A 22,121-nucleotide genomic window follows, 5' to 3' on the forward strand; every position below is an offset into this window, starting at 1 on the left:
TTGGGCACCTGGTGGATGGAGAAAGAGAGGATGTGACCACCTTCAATGGGTAGATTCAACCTTGGCTTTATTACAGGCTGCTGCACAGGCTTTTTATGGAGCACTACTCTAGAAACCCATGAAGCTTCTGTTCTCCAGGTCAGCCTGTCCCCTAAAAATCCCATAGAGAAACCACAGAATTTTTAGAGCGAGTCTCAGGCTGCATCCTATCAGCCTTGCCCTGACTTTGTTCAGGTGACAGCAGGTGATGTCAGTATAGCCCCCTTTGTTGAGGCATGTGGGGTCCTCTCAGTTCATCTTCCATATTATCACATCAACCATGGCCAGAGCCTGGGCACATTCCCCTCTGCTACTCTGATGCTGACACTGTAATGCTCTCAGGGTGCCAGGACAAATAACTGAACAGGAGCCTCAGTCCATCTACGTATCAGGGAATGCCCAGTGCTGAGAAATCAGAGGGACCCTCTGTTTCCTGGTTTTATTTGGATCCTCAGTTGTCAGTCAAGGTCCTCACCTTGCCTTCTTGTAAGGCCTGGGACGACTCCTTTTGGGATGACTGGTAGTTGGATCTTCCAACTACAGATCTGACCTCTCTTAGACCTTATATAAGGAAGTAGGGGTGTTGTTCCACTTGACAGACCATCCCTGAGATTTCTGGGGATGATAGTAAAGAGTTGAGATGGACACTTTCATGTCCTGGTAGAGTGCTTCTTACAGTTAAGAGCCAATCTCCCTGAAACTCAATAGAAGGAAATGAAGTTGACCTTTTCTGACCAAATGTGTTCTTCCAAGGGTGGGCGCTATTGCAAGCAAGTTGAGGTCCTATGGCAGGGGGTTCCACACAGGATCCCAATTCAAGGTCTAAATTTGACTCCTGCTGGGGTCATGAGTTTTCATTCTGTTAACCTGGGACCACCCTCCTCAATTTCCTGTTTCTCTTGAGTGACTATGGAAGTGCCCTCCTGCATGACATCTATCCTTGAGATGTGCTAGCATGGAAAATAGGGAGGATTCTTTGTGTCCCCACTGGTATGGTGTGGCACATTCCCATAATACCCAATCGTCTCTTGGAGAAACTTGGCATAACATGAAACCCTGCCACCCATGACAAGAGGTTGCCCCCTTTGACCTAATCTATTCCCTCCATAAGATGGCCTGGGAAGAAGTGAGTCCAATTCATCATGCTGACATGCCCAATCTCCCAGGGCTGAAAAGAGGGCTGAAATTTTAGTTGGCCTCCTACTCTCTGAGCTGGTCCCCCATTCACCTCAGTGTCACAATCCTGAATCCCCTTAGGCACTGACTCCCCTTCTTTGAATTGGGCTTCCACACTTAAACCAAGGCCTTCATCAACCTGAGACTACCACCAGAGGAAATGAGGGCCCAGCTCAGCCTGCCAGCTCTGCTCAGGCCACCTTTGTTGAGATTGGGAGTTGGTGGTTGCAGCCCTCATCTCCCTTACTTACCTCTAGAGGGGATATTACTTCGCTTTTTACCTGTTTCCTCTGCCTGGTGCCTCCTAGGGCTGAGGGCAGGATTGTTGCTCTTTGCGGCCTGCTTTTCAGGATAGATGTTGACTCTTAAGCACTCAGGCCCTCGTTTTGAAAGAAGTTCTGATCTTTAACCAGACACATCAAGAAAAAAAAGAAAGAGGACCAAAAAAATTTAAATCAGAAATGAAAGAGGAGAAATTACAACTGATACCACAGAAATGCAAAGGATCATAAGAAAGTGCTATGAACAACTATATGCCAAGAAATTTGAAACCTGGGTGAAATGAACAAATTTCTAGAAGCATATAATCTTCCAAAACTGAATCAAGCATCAGGAAGCATAAACAGACTGTTAATAGCTAGTGAAATTGAATCAGTAATCAAAAAACTCCCAGCACACAAAAGCTCTGGACCAGACAGTTTCACAGGAGAACTTTACAAAACATTTAAGGAAGAGCGTATCCCCATCCTTCTCAAACTATTCCAAAAAATCCAAGAAGAGGGAAGACCCCAAATTCTTTTTATGAGTCCAGCATCATCCTAATCCCAAAACCAGACAAAGACACAAAAAAGAAAGAAAACTACAGGCCAATATTTGTGATGAACATAGATGCTAAAATCCTCAACAAAATATTGGCACACCACATCCACCAACACATGAAAAAGATCATACACCATGATCAAGTATGACTCATCCCAGGGATGCATGGATAGTCCAATATTTGCAAATCAATAAACATAATACATCACATAAACAAAAGGAAAGATAAAAATCACATGATCATATCAATAGATAGGGAAAAAGCATTTGATAAGGTGCAGCACCCATTTCTGATAAAAACACTCAGCAAAGTGGGAGTAGAGGGAGCATTCCTCAACATAATAAAGGCCATATATGAAAGACTTACAGCCAACATTTTACTCAACAGGCAAAACCCAAAAGCTTTGCCATTAAGATTAGGAACAAGACAAGGGTGTCCACTTTCACCTCTTCTATTCAACATAGTATTGGCAGTTCGAGCCACAAAAAACAAACAAGAAAAAGAAATAAAAGGCATCCAAATTGGAATGGCAGAAGTAAAACTCTCATTGTTTGCAGATGACATGATAGTGAACATAGAAAACCTTATAGACTCCACAAAAAAAGCTACTTGACCTATTAAGTGAATTTGGCAAAACAGTGGGATACAAACTCAATATTCAGAAATTGAAGGCACTTTTGTACCCCAATAATGAAATATCAGAAACAAAAATCAGAAAAAAAATCCTATTTGCTATACCAAGAAGAAAAATAAAGTATCTAGGAATAAACTTAACCAAGGAGGTAAAAGACCAAAGAGGTAAAAGGCCTTTACTCATAAAACTACACAACACTGAAGAAAGAAATTAAGGAAGACACATACAAATGGAAACATATACCATGTTCATGGATTGGAAGAATTAACACCATCAAAATGTCCATACTACCCAAAACAATTTATGGACTCAACACAATCCTTATAAAAATACTGATGACATATTTCACAGACATAGAACAAACATTTAAAAATTTTATATGGAACCATAAATGACCCTGAATAGCCTCAGCAATTTTAAGAAAGAAGAACAAAGTAGGAGGAATCACAATACCTGATATCAAACTATATTACAAGTCCACGGTAATCAAAACTGACTGGTACTGGCATAAGAACAGACACATAGATCAATGGAACAGATTAGAGAGCCCAGAAATAAATATTATTTGTTTGTATGGTCAATTAATATTCAATAAATGGGGCACAAGCATAAAATGGAGTAAAAATAGCCTCCTCAACAAATGGTGTTGGGAGACCTGGACAGCTACATGAAAAAAATGAATCTCGACCACTAATTTATACCATATACAAAAACAAACTCAAGATGGATAAAAGACTTAAATGTAAGTCATGACACCTAAAAGTCCTAGAGGAGAAAATAAGCAGGAAAATTTCATATATTCTATGCAGTAATATTTTCACCAATATGTCCCCTAGAGCAAGGAACATAAAGTAAAGAATAAACAAATGCAGCCCTAGCTGGCGTAGCTCAGTGGATTGAGCGGGTTGGGAACCAAAGTGTCGCAGGTTCGATTCCCAGCTAGGGTACATTCCTGGGTTGCAGGCCATAACCCCCAGCAACCACACATTGATGTTTCTCTCCCTCTCTCTCTCCCTCTCCCTCTCCCTCTCTCTCTCTCTCTCTCCCCCTCTCTTCCTTCCCTCCCTAAAAATAAATAAAATCTTAAAAAAAGAATAAACAAATGGAACTTCATCAAAATGAAAAGTTTCTGCAAATCTAAAGAAAACATCAGCAAAACAAAAGGAGAACCAACTGTATGGGAAAATATATTTGCAAATGATACCTCAGACAAGGGTTTGATCTCCAAAATATATAAAGAACTCACATGACTCCACTCTAAGAAGACAAGCAATCCAATTAAAAAATGGGCAAAGGACTTGAACAGACACTTCTCCAAGGAGGGCATACAGAGGATCCAGAGACACATGAAAAGATGTTCAGCATCACTAGCCATCAGAGAGATGGAAATTAAAACCACAATTCAGATGAACATCTCACATCTGTCAGAATGGCCATCATACACAAAACAACAAAAAGTGTTGATGAGGTTGTGGAGAAAAGGGAACCCTAGTGCACTGTTGGTGGGAATGTAGACTGGTGCAGCCACTGTGAACACAGTATGGAGTTTCCTCAGAAAACTAAAAATGCAACTGCCTTTTGGCCTGGCAATTCCACTGCTGGGATTATATCCTAAGAATCCTGAAACACAAGAGCCTATGCACCCCAATGTTCATAGCAGCACAACTTACAATAGCCAAGAGATGGAAGCAACCTAAGTGCCCATCAGTAAATGAGTGGATCAAAAAACTATGGTACAGTTAAACAATGGAATACTACATAGCAGAGAAAAAGAAGATGGTCCTACCCTTCCAGGCAGCATGGATGATGGAGGTGGAGAGCATTATGCTAAGTGAAATAAGCCAGGTGGTGAAAGACAAATACCATATGATCTCACCTATAAGTGGAACCTAATCAATAAAACAAACAAGTGAGCAAAATAGAGATGTTGAAATAAAGAACAAACTGACAGTGACCAGAGAGGAGGGGGGAGGGGCATAATGGGGAAAGTAGGGGAAGGGTCATCAAGGAACATGGATGAAGTACCCATGGACAAAGACAACGGGGTGTGCGGGTAGAATTGAATGTGGGAGGTGGGGGTGGGTAGGGTGGGGGAGAGTAATGGGAGAAAATGGGGACAACTGCAGGTGAATAACAATAAACATAAATAAATACTAATAAAACTAAGAAGAAAAAGAAAGCAGTTCAGACCTACATGCTGTCTGCCTGCCGAATCGTACTCCCGTAAAGCAAGGATGGCCTTCTTACTAACACATTCGAAGCCAAATTCAGCCGCAGGCTCTGCTGGGACCTCTCAGAGCCCGAAGGAAGGACAGGGATTGGGGAGGCTTACCTTCGCTCTGGGAGAGCTGTGGTTTGGGCAGCTACCACTCTAAGTCCTCACCTTGACTGGAAGTCCGTCCAGGGAATCCACCCTCCACCGGAAAGCCTTCGTCTACGTGCGCCAAGAAAGGCCCTCTCCCCCAGGCGGAAGTGGGTGGGTCCTAACTTGCAGGGCTGTCCAGGGTGCCTGAGAACTGAGAGCTGTGTGGAGCTCTGGGGGACCGGGTTGCTTAGGAGTGGGTGGGCTCTAGGTCCTCACTCAGAGTCCACACTTTTGTGTCTTCAGATCCTCGGTTCATCCCTCTAGTGAGCCGGGTGGCCTCAGTAGCAAAGCAAATGCTCATTTTCCTGAGTTCCAGTGTGGCATTTGGGGCAGACAGCTTCTGATGTGTGCCCTGGGCCTTACAGGCGTTACAGGAGGGGCAATACTCTTTTGGACCACTTGGTTAGGTGTTCGTGGACCCTAAGTCCTCGCTTAGTGTCTTCATTTTGTTTCTCTTGCAAACTGGGTGTTCTCCATTTAAGTACCTGAGTCCGCCATCCTCTGAACAAACCCCTCATGTTTCTTAGTTTCTGGAGGGGGTGTTTGGTTAAGTGACACACCTCTCATCCTTCCTCTGCTTCATAAGCCCGACAGCAGGGCAAGTTCCCTGTGAGATCCTCTATTTAGGAAGTAGTTTTATCTTCAGCACTCAGGTGCCTCTTCATAACTTCAGTTAACATCAAAACAACTCCTTCCGCAGAAGTGGGGCTGCCTCCTTCAAAGTGAGGGCCTTCCTTCCTGAGGGTCCACAGTTGTAATTAGTTACAGCTCTTCTAGTTTCCCAGGGCTAAGAATCAAATTGAGCTCTGTTTCACTCCCTCCGTTAGTGGGGATCCCTTCACAACACTTAGGGTCTTTGCCATGACTCTTCTTAAGGCCTGGGTTTTCTCCCTCTGCACATCTGAGACTATCTTCATTAGTTCAAGGTCACTCCAGAGAGATTAAAGGGGTTCTGCCACATCACAACTCTGTGCTGAGCCTCCCAGGACCAACAACATTGGGGGAATTTATACGGTTACTCTTTTTTTGGCACAGGGGCTCTCTAATTCTTATTCGGAGCCCATGTGACCATTCCTGGAACTCGACCCTCTGCTAACCTGAGGTTGCTGTCATCAAATTAAGGTACTCCCCTTTTGGCGACCTCCAAATTGGAAGTCAGGATAAGTCACATCAAGCCATGACTGTTTGAGACCTCCAAGTGTTTATAGTCTGAGCCAGACTTTATGGAACCCTACTGTTTTGTCTGGGTCCCTCCATCGTTCCTCATTCAGGTTTATCACCTTTATATCTATCCATCTGCTGACCTGAGGTTTCCTTTTTTAGGCCAAGGCTCTTAAGTACCCGGAAGTCCTGACAAATAATTGTGGACATGCTCAGCCTGACTTCTCTGTCTGGGATCCTTTAATTTTGAGGGATCCACCTGCCCTCAAAATTGTTTGTGTGTGACCCCTAATAATCTGAGGTGTTTGATTACCCAGTCCCCTAATCTTGGCTCCTGCCTTTTGAGTTAAAAGGCTTCCTGGGAAATGCTGCATATCTGCAAACCTTGAATAATTTCCCATCTGCAAACCTTGGTCCCTGTTCTAGGAGTGATGTGATATGGGGTAGCTGAAGCACAAGTCAGGAGTCCCAGGACAAATAAAGGACTGTCAAACAACATATGCTGATATTTTCCTTCTCTTCATCAGTCAGACTTAGATTCTCATGTAAAGTCTGCACTGATAGATTTATATTCTACAGGAAAGGGGATGTCTGGGATAATTTTATAAGACTCTGATCTTTTGAGATTATCTGACATTACATATGTAGATGATCATACTGCCACCAAGTATTAGCTTTCTTTTCAGACCTCTCATTTGTTTGGTATTCGTATTGCACTGGGAATGTAGTCCAACCCTGTAGTATGACCATAGGTTTTTTTTTATTTTTATTACCTGAGATACATTTTTAAGAAGGAAAAGGAAAATTGAATTAAGAGGCACAAGGTGGACCTCAAGCTGGGAGAATTGGAGCTCTCTATGCATATCTGGGATGATTTTCATTAGTCCAAGGGCACTCCAGAAAGATTAAAGGGGTTTGGTGTGAGCTCTAAACTTACCCAGATTGGGAGTTCTACTTTCAGCCTTGTTCCTTAACAGCTGTGTGAATTTGGACACATTTCTAAACTTCATGAGCATTAGGCTCTGTATCAGTAAAGTGGGTTTGATAAGCTCTATCTTATTGGACTGGTGGAATGTAGTTACTATGTATTAAGTTCTTGAATAGCACCTGGCCTCTACTGAAACTTCAACATGGCATTTATTACTATTATTAACTTGAACTCTAATAATGCCACCCACCCTGCTGAGATTCATTGTTTAATCCAGAATAAATCAGCAAGTATGTAGCATTCTAGAAAAAAGAAATTTAGTCAGCTAAAATCATGATTAGCCAGGAAAAATCAGTAGTATTTCCCTATTACATGTAAGTCATTCAGTATGGATATGAGGTATATTTCCCCAGGTAGATACAACACAAAACTAGTAGAATTTGTGTCAAGGATTGACAACTTTCCTCCCTCCTAGAAGCCCTTTCATATAAACCACTCTTGTTTTCATTAATTTAACTGACACAAAACCTTAGGACTTATTCATGTACATGATAACTTAATTTGAATGTCATTTTGATGGAGCAGGATGGGACACTCCATGATCAGTGCAAAGAGTGCCCAGTGGCTTCTTACCTTCTCACCTCAGAGGAAACTCACCCTTACTTCTGAGAAACTCCCTGAGATAATGTGACTAAAACATCTAATTTTCACATTGTATTCATTTGCACTGGGACAAAAGCATAGGACCCATTCTATCCCTGACCTAGGTGGAATTCTCTCTGGCTTACCCAGAAACCGAAAGTAACTGTTAAGGGCAGTTTTGCATTTCAGGATTAATTCTCAATCATGGGTTTCTCCATCTGAGAGTCTGGCCCCTGCTCACCAGTATCACAAATTCATCTCGCCCATCATGCAGCTAACTTAGAACTCCCTGTCACTGAGGGACTTGCAGTTTTGCAAGGCTCAATGCTGCCTTGCTTTAGGGCATTTGCACTTGAAGCTGTAATTGGGAACCTCTCTTTTTCCTCATCTTCCTTTTTTGCCTAGCTTTTATGTCAGAAAGAGAACCTTACCTTCTTTTTACATGATAGCTGCCCCTAACCACTAAAATTCTATGGGCAGTGGCTCAGTCTTTTTTTAAAAACTTCCATCCCCAATATTATCATGGGAGCAGATGTTTCATCAATATTTGAGAGATTTAAAGAACCATGAATAAGTAGTCTAAATTATTACAATTAATTTATTCTATATTTTACTTTTATATTATTCTATTTTTTACTATTTATTTATTTATTTAAAGATTTTATTTATTTATTTTTAGAGAGGGAAGGGAGGGAGAAAGAGAGAGAGAGAGAAACATCAATGTGCGGTTGCTGGGGGCCGTGGCCTGCAACCCAGGAATGTGCCCTGACTGGGAATCGAACCTGCGATACTTTGGTTCACAGCCCGCGCTCAATCCACTGAGCTACGCAAGCCAGGTATTTATTTTTTTATTTTTAAAATATATTTTATTGATTATGCTATTATAGTTGTCCCATTCCCCCCTTCACTCCCTTCCACCCTGCACACCCCCTCCCACCCACATTCCCCCACTTTAGTTCATGTCCATGAGTCATACTTATAAGTTCTTGGCTTCTACATTTCCCATACTATTCTTACTCTCCTCTTGTCTATTTTCTACCTACCATTTATGCTACTTATTCTCTGTACCTTTTTCCCCTTTCTCCCCCTCCCACTCCCCTGTTGTTAACCCTCTATGTGATCTCCATTTCTGTGGTTCTGTTTCTGTTCTAATTGTTTGCTTAGTTGGTTTTTATTTTTGTTTTTGTTTTAGGTGTGGTTGTTAGTAATTGTGAGTTTGCTGTCATTTTACTCTACATGTTTTTTTTAGCTCCTTTTTCTTAGATAAGTCCCTTTAACATTTCAAATAATAAGGGCTTCTTGATGATGAACTTCTTGAACTTGACCTTATCTGAGAAGCACTTGATCTGCCCTTCCATTCTAAATGAAAGCTTTGCTGGATAGAGTAATCTTGGATGTAGGTCCTTGCCTTTCATGACTTGGAATACTTCTTTCTAGCCCCTTCTTGCCTGCAAGGTTTCTTTTGAGAAATCAGCTGACAGTCTGATGGGAACTCCCTTGTAGGTAACTGCCTCCTTGTCTCTTGCTGCTTCTAGGATTCTCTCCTTCATTTTAATCTTTGGTAATGTAATTATGGTGTGCCTTGATGTGTTCCTCCTTGGATCCAACTTGTTTGGGACTCTCTGAGCTTCGTGTACTTCCTGGAAGTCTATTTCCTTCGCCAGATTGGAGAAGTTCTCCTTCATTATTTGTTCAAATAAGTTTTTAATTTGTTGCTTTTCCTCTTCTCCTTCTGGTACCCCTATAATTCAGATGTTGGAACGTTTCAAGATGTCCTGGAGGTTCCTAAGCCTCTCCTCATTTTTTTTTTTGAATTCTTGTTTCGTCATTCTTTTCTGGTTAAATGTTTCTTCCTTCTGGCCCACACCATTGATTGGAGCCCCAGTTTCCTTCCCATTGCCATTGGTTCCCTATACATTTTCCTGTATTTCACTTAGCATAGCCTTCATTTTTTTGGTGACCATATTCAACCAATTCTGTAAGCAAACTGATTACCAGTGTTTTGAACTGTGCATCTGATAGGTTGGCTATCTCTTCATCACCTAGTTGTATTTTTTCTGGAGCTTTGATCTGTTCTCTGGTTTGGGCCATTTTTTTTTTGTCTTGTCTCACCTGTTATGTAGTGAGGGGCAGAGCCTTAGGTATTCATCAAGGGCGGGACAACCCAGTCACTGGGTTGTGATGCTGTATACGGGGCAGGGGTCCAAGAGGAAACAATAGTGCTTGCTCCACTCTCTGCCAGATTTCAGTCACTACCCCCACTTCCCACAAGCAAATTGGGCCCTTCTGGTGCTGATTCCTGGGTGGGTGGGTGGGTTTGTGTATGTTCTGGGACCCTGTGGGTCTCTCCAACAAACTCTCCTGTGGGGCTGGGAGTCTCTCCCAGCACCTCAACCCCCACAGGTGTTTTCAATCGGTGTTTTGAGGCTTTATTTCCCTGCACTGGGACCCTGGGTTGCATGGTCTTTCTCTCCCCAGTTTCCCCTGGTTTATATGCACATGAATGTGGGACCAGACACACTGCGCCACTCTAAAATCTGCCGCCTTGCTGGGTCCACCAGCTGCTGCTTTGTGTGCCCGGGGTCCACCAGCCACCTTGCTGCGAGCCCTCTCTGTCGTGGCTCCCTGACTCTGCCCCTCCTACCGGTCTGGATGAATGTGTCTACTTTAGCTCCTTGGTTGTTGGACTTCCATACAGTTCAATTTTCTGTTAGTTCTGGTTGTTTTTTTGTTTGTTTGTTTTTAAATTGTTGTCCTTATTTTGGTTGTGGGAGGAGGCACAGTGTGTCCACCTATGCCTCCATCCTGCTGGAAGTCCTATTTTATAGTCTTGAATAAGCCAAGCAAATCCAGGTATATATCTTTTAATTTTACAAAAATAAAGACTAAAAAAAGATATAAAGTAAACCAAGAACTGACCACCTCTTATCCTTTTCTTTTTTGTATGATCCTGTTTTAATGCAGACTTCTTTCACATTTCCAAGAAAATGCATATTCCAATGCTGTGTTGTTTTATGTGGATCATTGAAAAAATAATTCAATGATTTTCTATTTGTTTTACTATATACCAAAACTCATATTCTTAAACCTGACAAACAAATAAAAGACCCATGTCATTCAAAACTTAGTCTTAAAATAAAGAAATCTTCCATTAAAATGAAGAACATTTGATAAATACCAATAAATAAGTAAATAAATCGACATTTTACCCATATAGATTCAGAAGACAAAAGAGACATACTCTCTCTGCCCTTTATTCCTGTCCTGACCCTCTACTACTTGGAACACTGATTACCCACTTCGAACACAAAAGGAAAAAGTTGCCTCAGGCCTCACTAGGGGTGGTTGGAACTACTGGACATAAACTTGGCTGCACAATGGCCTTGGAAGTAGTGGTAGCCCTGGCTGCATCTCTGGCTCGGCCTCTGTTTCATCTCTCAAAGCCTCTTTGTAATGGCATAGGAAGACATTGGTGATGTACCATTGACCTTGTGCAAAAACTCCAAGGATTTAATCTTGATGGTTTCAATGTTGGCTCTGGGAACCTAGAGGAACTTGTAGCATGGAAGATCACTGTTAGTACTTCTGGTATTTTAGCTGCACCAAATTGCTGACAATGAGCTCCATTGGATCCACAAGGATGAAGTACTTCTTCCCAGAATTGATACCCATTATATTCAGCTCTTCCCAGACTATTTCCTCAGTGATACAGTTGCCCTTGGTGAATATCAGGTCCAGGACTTCCATCAAGAGAGCAGTCTTTTGCATGCCTTTTTCATAACTCAGTCTCTTAAGTGAGGTCCAATTTTCTGACAAGGGCATAGAAATGGTCCACTTCCTTCATGTCAACTCAAAGACCAGCTCCATGTCTCCAGAGGCTCTCCTGAGCATCTCAGGAAGTGTTTCTTATCCTCTTTTATGAAATTCTCCATCAGGTATGACTTTGTGATGTACTCATTTGATAACTGAGCACAAGAGAATTCACCTACACAGCTACTTTCTAGTCCAGAGGGTGTTTCTTCCATTCTTGACCAGTGGAGTCATCATTTGATATGTTTGATGAGGTGTCTGTGGACATTCCAGGCTTTGGGCCTCCCTGTGGGCCTGAAAGTGTTTCTTATGTGTGCAGCACTGATGCTTCTGACACTGATGCATGATGACTCTTGTTGATATCAATAGGCAGGATTGTGGATAGGAGGCATGGTTATAGGGCACCACAGGCTAAAGAACAAGAGAACCTGAGTTGCCTCATCTGTTAAGCTCTACTTTTTGTCTCTGACAAAGGCCAACTCCAAGAGACTTTTCCTAAAACCAGTGGTCCCGGTCCTCACAGATCTCTTGTCTTGCTGGTCCCATAAATACTTGAAGGAGTAACTGAGGAGACATTTCACAGTAAAGCCAGCCAACCTAGTTGGAAACTTTCCAGGTCTCACGGTAGGGCAGACAGAATTGGGCTTTGTAGGGTCCCCTGTGTACTAAGGTGGGTGGTCCCCTCGGTTCTCACTCAAAGTCTTCACCTTGACTCCTGGCAACTACTAAGGCACTCACTTTGCTGATCTGAGGCTATATCCTTTTAGACCAAGGCCTTCACCTCTCTGTGACTGCTATGAGCAAGTAAAGGGGCATCTCATATGGTCACCTCTGTGTGACAGAAGGAGCTCAGGTCTTGGGGGCACTGTCTTTTCTGGGGTGGGGGGTCTCCTCACCCCTCATTATGATTCCCTACATTGACTCCAGCAGAGTATGAAGTTCATTTCTCTGCTGAAATGGGGTTACCATCTTCAGACCAAGGACCTCACTTCTTTGAGTCCTATGAATAGAAAATTGCACAGGACAAAGAAATACAGGATATACTGTTATATATGCAGGAGGCCTGGAAAACCTGCCTGAGGAGGAAGTGAGAGATATCAGCTTGAAATTTTGCCTGGGCATCCTAGGTCCCACCACAGGGTGGAACAGGGCTCTGAGGCTGTGTCTTCTGGATTTATATTATTCTTAGTTCATACAGGAGGTATGAAACATGGTGCTCAGAGAAAAGGAAGTTTGAGCATCTGTAAGAGTTGGGGAGGGAGTTACAGTAAAGAATGGTGAAATAGCAAACTATGCTTGTATATCTTGCTGAGACATTTTATTACAGGGAATTGGAAGTACCTCCCAATCAGTACTGTAATGGTGTTTACATCAGCATTTCCAAAAATAGGGCCTGTGAGATAATACTAGGTGATACTAAAAATTTTCATTATTTTAGAATAAATTGGCTTAAAGTTAAATGTATTTTAGTTTCTGGTTTTGTTTTCTCTGCAAGATTCACAGAGCCACTATGCCAGAAACTCCAAGAGGGATGATATAGTATGCTGAGTTTTCTTAACATATTTGACCATGGAAAGTATGCCCTCGTGTCATTTTTTTTTTCACTTTGAATCTCAAAACTTCATCACAGAACATTTTGCACTTTGGGGGTGGTGTTTATGAGGTTCCTGGAAGATGCTCAACTTATGTTTTTTGGAATGTTTTTGGTGAAAATGCAGTGGTACTGTTACAGAACAATAAGCGGGGGCAGGGCTGGAACAATATACTATTACTAAAGGAACCCCCCAGGTTCGTTATGTCTGCCACCAGAGGAAAGACGTCTCTCAATGCCAGAGATTCATGAAAAGGAAAGGAAACATTTATTTAATGCTATACAGACTTAAAGGAGTGACCTAATGTCTTCATCAAAATCCCAAAGTCCCTTAAAACACCCACAAATACACACAGTCCATCTTTCCCCCCTTTGCCCAGTCTAGGGTACCGTATCTCAGGGAAAGAAATAGAAGTCCACGGCTCAGGCAGCCCCTGGTTCTTCCCAGTACTCCATCTTGGCTGGTAGGCCTCCCTCGGTTCCCGGCACCCTCAGCTGAGTCGCCCGGATCTCTGCTAAAGCCGGGTGGTGGTTCCCCCTTCTAAAGCTGTGGGGGTCCCCACTCTGCTAAAGCTGAGTGGTTTTCTCTCCACTACCCCAGCTGCGTGGTCCTCCCTGCACAATGGCCATGGGAGTCTCCACTCTGCCAAAGCCACATCGTTCTCCCTCCACCAGAAGCTGCATGGCTCTCTTCTCAATGGCTGCCATGTCTGGGTTTAAATCCCTGCACCATTCTTCCTTAACAGCCCCATTTCCGACTCCTCCTACAATCAGTTACACCTGCCAGTACTCTCAAAGCCTTCCAGCTTTACTGGGCTGCCATCATGAGCCTGGGCAGGTGTGGCCCCATGTCATGGAGCCAATCCTCTCCAAGCTCCCACAGAGGTGCTATAACTCAGGGGACCTGTCTCCCAGTTCCGTCTTGGTGGGGAAGTTACTTCCATCCCCATGGCTCAGAGCATGGCCACAGCTATTTAACATATCTATGCAACCAGATAAAGGTTATAGATATGTTAAATGACCACACCAGAAGTTAGCTGCAAAGCTGTTGCTGTACAAAACAGCTCTCTATAGCCCTGCTCCATTTGTCCCTTCCCCCAACCTACATCTGTGTGTGGGGGGGGGGTGAGGACATCCTAATATTTCCTGGACACCCTGAGTTCTGGGCCCCATTCCAAATCCCTATTTGGGGCCCGCCTCTTCACTGCACCCTGTTACAGTCCTTGCACAGGATAAGAATACAAACTATGGACATTTTCAAAACAAAATGTCTGCATTAGTGCCTATACAGTGCAAGGACATCTGTTTAAGGAGTGACATGAAATATCAGCTCTTCAGGTTCTTTTACAAAATTTCAGTTTAGAGTGAAAAGGTGTTGGAAACTGCTCTGTCTGGTTTCAGGAGGTGTAACCCCCCATGGCTAAAGCTGAGTGAGTGACCTTTGGACCATAAGCCACTAAGGAGACAAAGCTTATCTCCCTGGCAGGACCGCCGCTTCTGCTCCTTTTTCCATAACTGGCCCCCAATGCTTGATCAGTTAGCCAATGATGGGTAAGATTCCCCAAGGGGGGAACGACCCAAGACAGGCATGATCACGTGGGAGGGCCCCAAGAAAGGACTTGGGGGGCTACAGCAAAAAGGGGTGATGGAACCTCGCCCCTCAGCTTTGACATAGCCTGAGTCCTCATTCTGTCTGCAAGAAGTCTCCTAACCTTTTGGCTGCCTTACTTTCCATGCCTGACTTAAGCCTGAAACAATGACAAAGGGCAGTGCAGCCCTGAGCTAGAAATGGTGGGCTACCCTGGGTGATCAGGCCTGAGAAAGGATATGTAAAATCCTGTGAAACCTGCTTTGCTGAGAATGCTCTTAAAAGGCCCGGGCAGGAAATGAGTTTAGTCTCTTAAGTTTTGTAGCCTTTTAAGTGATAGACCCTGACTCATAATGAGCTCTAATAGTTCTTTGTATGCTATCTATCATTTGATCCTTACTGCCTGACAATGGTTAATGAGCTTTACCTGTATTCCTGTGCAAATTGATCCCAATAAAACCCTGTGAAGGGAAGGATCGGGGTGCTCTCCTCTTGAGAGAGTGGCCAGGCCACTCCAAGGTACCCTCCCCTTGAGAGGGTAGCTGTGCTGTCCCTTTTCCTCCACAGGACTCAGTAGTCCATGTGAATTTCTCTCATGTCTCCTCCATCCACAGAGCCACGGATACAGCTGGCCAGTATCTGCATCAAACAGGACTCAGCCACATCTAAAACTTGCTTGAGATGCATGATCATTGAGAGACACAGTATAAGGTTCATGTTAAATGTAGGTCACCCAAAATTTCCCCCCAAAACGATATTTTACTAGGGCTGCTGAAAGGAAAGTAGATGCATAATTTCTCAGCCTCCCAACCCCCAAGGGGAAGAATAGGCTAGAGCCACTCAGCTAATCAAAAAAGTGTGAGTACAGGGCAGGTATTCTTTCTCAGTGGAGAATGAGAATGTTTGGAAATCACAGGAGAGAAATTCTGTCTTACTAACTGACTTTACATAGTGAGAGTGGAGAGGGAATGTGGTAATATGGAAGCTACACAAGTGACTGCAATTCCTCCAACTAGTACAGGATACCACAGTTTTTAAAGGACTTAATTCTGGGCTCCTTTGGATATTGGGACTGAGGATGATATTCTTTCTGCTATTCTTAATAATGATTCATTCAGGAACGGGAGCAAGCCACGTTCCTGCAGAGGACATATATACAAAGTAGATCTACCTGGGGAAAATGAAGGAAGGGAATGGAGATAGGGGCTCAGAAAAAAAAATGACCCTCAGATGCCTCTAGAAGTCCAGAGGGGTACAGCTGAAAACACATCCATTTTCCTCTTTATAATTCAAATGAATTTTAAAACTAAAACGAATTGCTAGGCAAAGCTGTAATATAAACCCAGCATATCTATATCTTGTGATTTGGACATAAGGTAAACAGACAATTAGAAATGTGTTGATTTCATCAAGTTATTTTCTTAAATGTTATATTTCAAAGCATTTTCAAATAAAAGAGAAACTGGTGGTGGCACAAGATAGCTGACATAAAAAAAACAGCACATGAGTAATACATTTAGAGCTATATTTATTGCATCTCCTTGCAATTTTAATATCAATGTCTTTATCTCCCAGTAGAACCAAACTCATGAATGTCAATAATATACTGTTTTAGTCATGTGACAGCTAGATAATTAACAAATATATTAAATATAATCAATTCTGAAATCTGTGACACTGCCTCGTATTTTAGCAATGCCTCTTCAATGGGATTTTAGTGTTGTGATATTTCCCTCTATGATAATTGGATATGAATATAGTTTTAGATTTTATTTATTTACTTTTATAGAGAGGGAAAGGGAGTGAGAAAGAGAGGGAGAGAAATATGCGAGAGGTACATCAATAGGTTGCCTCTCTCACGTCCCTGGCTCTTTAAATTATCCCTCCCTACTTTTCTTCATCTAATGACTATATACTGCTTTGATTACTGAAGGGCTTTGCTTAGGATGTGGACCATAATCCTCTCTTAAAACAGAACCCTAGGGAGAAAGTGGATTTAAAATTGCATAGGATATTTGGAGAGCAAGAATAAAAGGAAACAAAAATCCATCATCAGGATTTGAACTTCAGGCTTTGTCAGTGATTGACAGAGAACACCTAACATAGAATATAATTTTTTCCAGACATTAACATCCACTAAATACAGAATGACAAAGTGGCCTACATTTGTTAGATATTTATTTATCTAAAGCTGGAGGTCCAGATCAAGTGTCTGTTATCTAGAGAGATGGGGTCTTGAGTTGTAGATTATATGAAATGTCTATACAAGTCCAAATTGGTAGAACTAGGATGTCCCTGGCTTTTAGTTTTGGAACAAAGATGAAGACATAGGCAAGGTATTTGGAGAGCAAAATGGAGTCAACACTAAGAGTGATGAAAACAATCTTTCTGTAATGACAAAAAACAGCAAGTATTCAAAATCCAGAACAGCATCAATCAACAAACGGTACAAGAGATATTAAAACATAACTTAATAAGTAGGTATTGTTTAAATCAAAGGAGCTCTGTTTTAATTAAAGCTCTGTTTAAATTAAAGGAGATCTTTGTTAAATTCAGAGTCCATTCACATGCCTGGAGTACACAGTCATGCTACAGAGAGTCCCACAAATGATGTAGGGGAAAAGTGGAGTTCTGTGTGTTGGAGGGAAGGGGATGGAAAATGGGAACATTGAAAATGGACAAGATGACGGGGCACTGGGGGAGTGGTAGCTTCTTTCTAGTGTCTGAGCATTAGCTGGGGGAAAGCAATGGATAACAGAACTTGTGAGTTCTTAAAAAGCAGTAGGTTCCAGATGAAATAGAAGCAGACTCATAGGTACAGAGAACAACAGACTTATGGTTGCCACTGGAGAGGAGAGTTTGCAGGGACTGGGTGAAAAAGGTGAAGGGATTGAGAAGTACAGATTTGTAGTCACAAAATAGTCATGGGGATGTAAAGTACAGAACAGGGAATATGGTCAATAATATTGTAATAACTGTATGGTGTCAGGAGGGTACTGGAAATATTGGGGAACACTTTGTAAGGTATATGTTATGTAACCACTATGCTGTACAAAATAATATTGAATGTAAACTGTAATTGGAAAATAAAATTTTAAAGAGCAATGAGTTCGCTTCCCCCTTGGTAATCAAAATCACTTGGGGAGTATATTGGGACTACTGATTTCCAAGCCTGCTTCAACTCCGAATCAAGAGAGTCTGGGAATCTAGATTTTAAAAAAAGAGGTCTCAAGCTATTCTAAGAAGTAAAATTTGAAGCCACTCTGTTATCATACTTTCTTGTTAGCATTTTATTAAGAAGTATTAAACAACTGGAAATTAAGAAGGTAAAAAAGTGTTTTCCATTTAAATTCAAACATAGTAATTGGAAGTCTGTAGATATTCTGGAACTTATTAGAAAAATTTTGGTGATCATTTTCAACCGCAGAGTTTTCCTTCAGTAATGAACACTTTTTAGGTAGCTGTGGACATTTATTAAAATATAGGCCTCAAACTGTCCAACTCGTGTCAGGACGAATAAAATAAAAATGGCTCAAAACATTACTTGAAACCTTGCTAAGGCACTATTAATATTTAAAGTTTTTTTGTAGGTAAGGATAAAACCAGGTTTTGGGTCACACATAATATTCTTTTTCCATTCCCTTTTTAGACTTCTCCATATATTTATTAACATATTTTCACTCCTATACTTATATCTAAGTTTCTTTATAGCCTTATACTTTCAGTTGAAAGTACCCTCCCTTACAGTTGAAAGTAGTATCTATAGGTTTTGTATATAGGTTACACTGCAGTTGTTACTTAATTGCTCAATACTCAATTTTCTTTCCCCTCAAATGAATTTCCAAGAGAAGGAGTGAAGATTTTACTTCTTTATTACCCAGAATATTCAAAGTTAGTATTTTAAATATAGTAGATTTTTAATAATGACTTACTCCATAGATTTTCTAAAACATTGAAATTTGTCAAGTGAGAAAATTATATATACCTATGTCATTCAATACAGTAATCATTAGTCACATGTGGCTATTTAAATTTAAATGAATTAAAATTAAATGAAAATTAAAATCTAATGCTTTAGCTGTACTAGTCACATTTCAAGTGTTCAATAGTCATATGTGGCTCCCATATTGGACAGCACAGATAGAGAATAACATTTCCATCTATGTAGAAAATTCTAGTGGACAATGCTGAGCTACACAAATCCTTTCTCTTCTCTCCCTCCTCTCTGTATATAGACAACCATGTCACCTTGCAAAGACAGTTTTATTCCCTTCTTTCCCAATCTGGGTACATTTATTTCCTTTTCTTGTTTTGTTTTATTGTATTAGGTAGGAATTCTGGTAGATTATGATAAGTAGTAATGAGAGGGGACCTCCTTGCCCTGTTCCTCATCTTAGGGGGAAAGCATCTAGTTTCTCACCATTAAGAATGATGTTAGTATTAAGCCCTGGCTAGCATAGCTCAGTGGATTGAGCGCGGGCTGCGAACCGAAGTGTCGCAGGTTCGATTCCCAGCCAGGGTACATTCCTGGGTTGCAGGCCATAACCCCCAGCAACCGCACATTGATGTTTCTCTCTCTCTTTCTCTCTCCCTCTGTCTCTCTCTCTCTCTCTCTCTCTCTCTCTCTATCTCTCTCTCTCTCTCTCCCTCCCTCCCTCCCTTCTCTCTCTAAAAATAAAAATAAATAAAATCTTTAAAAAAAAGAATGATGTTAGTACTCACTATGCTGAACACTTGACACTAATATGATATTGTATGTCAACTGCAATTAAAAATGAATTTTAAAAAGGATAATTATAGTTGTAGTTTTTCCTGTAGATGTTCTTTATCAAGTTGAAGAAAGTTCCCCTCTATCAGCATATTAACATGAATGAATGTTACATCTTGTCAAATGCTTTTTCTGCATATATCCATATGATGATATAATTTTTGGCTTATTGATGTAATGGATTACATTAATTGATTTTCAAATTTTCAAAAGATTTTATTTATTTATTTTTAGAGAGTGAAGGGAGGGAGAAAGAGAGGGAGAGAGAGAAACATCAATGTACGGTGCCTGGGGGTCATGGCCTGCAATCCAGGCTTGTACCCTGACTGGGAATCGAACCTGTGACACTTTGGTCCACAGCCCACGCTCAATCCACTGAGCTACGCCAGCCAGAGCTGATTTTCAAATATTGAACTACCCTTGCATACCTGGAATAAATCACATTTGGTTTTGATACATAATGCTTTAGACCATTCTTGTTCTAATATATGCATTCAGTGCTATAAAATTTTTCTCTAAGCACTGCTTTTGCTATATTCCTCTAATTTTGATGAGGTTTATTTGCATTTTCATTTAGTTAAAATATTTTTCAATTTCTCTTGAGATTTATTCTTTGATCTATCTGTTATTTAGAATTGTGTTGTTTAGTCTCCAAATATATTGAGATATTCCAGCTATCTTTCTATTATTGGTTTCTATTTTAATTCTACTCTGGTCTGAGAGCACAATTTTTGATGGCTATTCTCTTAAAATTGTTAAGGTTTATTTTGTGGCCCACAATGTGGTCTGTCTTGGTGAATGTTCCATGTAAGCTTGAGAAGAATGTGTATTGTACTGTTGTTGGATCAAGTGAATTAGATCCAAATGATCGATAGTGCTTTTCAGTTCAATTGTGTCCTTACTGATTTTTTTATTGCTAGATATGTTAATAGCTAATAGAAGGGTATTGAAGTCTCCAGTTACAGTGGATTTTTCTATTTCTCCTTGCATTCTATCAGTTTTTGCCTGCTGTATTTTGATGCTCTGCTGTTAGGTACAATACACATGAAGGATTATGTTTTATTGGAAAATCAACCCCTTTTATCATTATGTAATTCCCTTCTTTATCAGTGACAATTTCCCTTCCTATCAAGGCTGCTTTGTCCAAAATTAATATAGCTCTCCAACTTTCTTTCGATGAACGTCTTATTATATCTATATCTGTCCCTTTATATTAAATTCATCTATCTTTACATTTAAAGTGGGTTTTTTGTAGGCAGCATCTAGTTTGATCTTGTTTTTTAAAGAACATTTTAGCCTTTTATTTTTTTATTTAATTGTTGTTCAAGTGCAGTTGTCTGCCTTCTCCCCCACTCCCCCCCACCCCAGCCATCCCCTCCTCCACTCCTTGATTCCACAACCACCTTGGTTTTGTCCATTTGTCCTTTATAGTTGTTCCTGAAAATCTTTCCCCCTTTTCCTCCCATTATCCCCTTCCCCCCTCCCCTGTGGTTACTGTCAGTTTGTTCTTTATTTCAATGTCTCTGGTTATGTTTTGCTTGCTTGTTTGCTTTGTTGATTAGGTTCCACTTAAAGGTGAGATCACATGGTACTTGTCTTTCACTACTGGCTTATTTCACTTAGCATAGTGCTTTCACACTGGAGAGCATTATTGTCTTTTTTTTTTAACATCCTCTTACAGTTTGTCTTTCAATTAGTGTGTTTCTTTCTTTTTTGTATACCATTCTTTTCCTGCCTTCTAGTGTTTTAATTGAGCATTTTACATAGTTACATTTTCTCTCCTGTCTTAGCATATCAATTATACTTTTAAAATATTCATCCTTGGCTGATGTGGCTCTGTGGATTGAGTGCTGGCCTGTGAACCAAAAGATTGCTACTTCAGTTCCCAGTCAGGGCACATGCCTGGGTTATAGGCCAGGTCCCCAGTAGGGGGCGCGCAAAAGGCAATCACACATTGATGTTTTTCTCCCTCTCTTTCTCCCACCCTTCCCCTATGTCTAAAACTAAATAAATAAAATCTTTTAAATATTTAGGGGTTGATGTAAGATTAGGAATATACATTTACAACTAATCCAAGTCTACTTTCAAATAATGCTGTACTGTTTCACAGGTAGTACATGTACCTTATAACAGAGTATTCCCAATTTCTCCTTTTATCTGTTATTACATAGCTGTCTTTCATTTCACATATACATAAGCTGCAGTCACTGAATACATTGTTATTATTATTATTTGGAACAAATTTTTACCTGTTAGATAAATTAAGAATGGGAAAACAACAGATAATATTGTACTTTAGTTTATTCATTCTTTCACACTCCTTTTTACTTTATGTAGATCTAAGTTTCTGACCTGCATAGTCTTTCTTCTCTGTGAAGAACTTCTTTTAATAGTTCTTTCAAGGCAGGGCAGCCAGTGGCAAATTTCCTCAACTTTTGTTTATATGGAAAAGTCTTTATTTTTCCTTCAATTTTGCAGGATTTTTGCTAGCTATAGAATTCTGTGTTAGTTGTTTGTTCTTCCAGAACTTCAAATATTTCACTTCATTCTCTTGTTGCTTGTAGGGTTTCTGAAAAGAAGTCTGATTTAATTCTTATCC

The sequence above is a fragment of the Phyllostomus hastatus genome, unplaced genomic scaffold (assembly GCF_019186645.2).
Source record: "Phyllostomus hastatus isolate PE091 unplaced genomic scaffold, TTU_PhHast_1.1 phas_scaffold_12, whole genome shotgun sequence".
NCBI classification, from domain to species: Eukaryota; Metazoa; Chordata; class Mammalia; order Chiroptera; family Phyllostomidae; genus Phyllostomus; species Phyllostomus hastatus.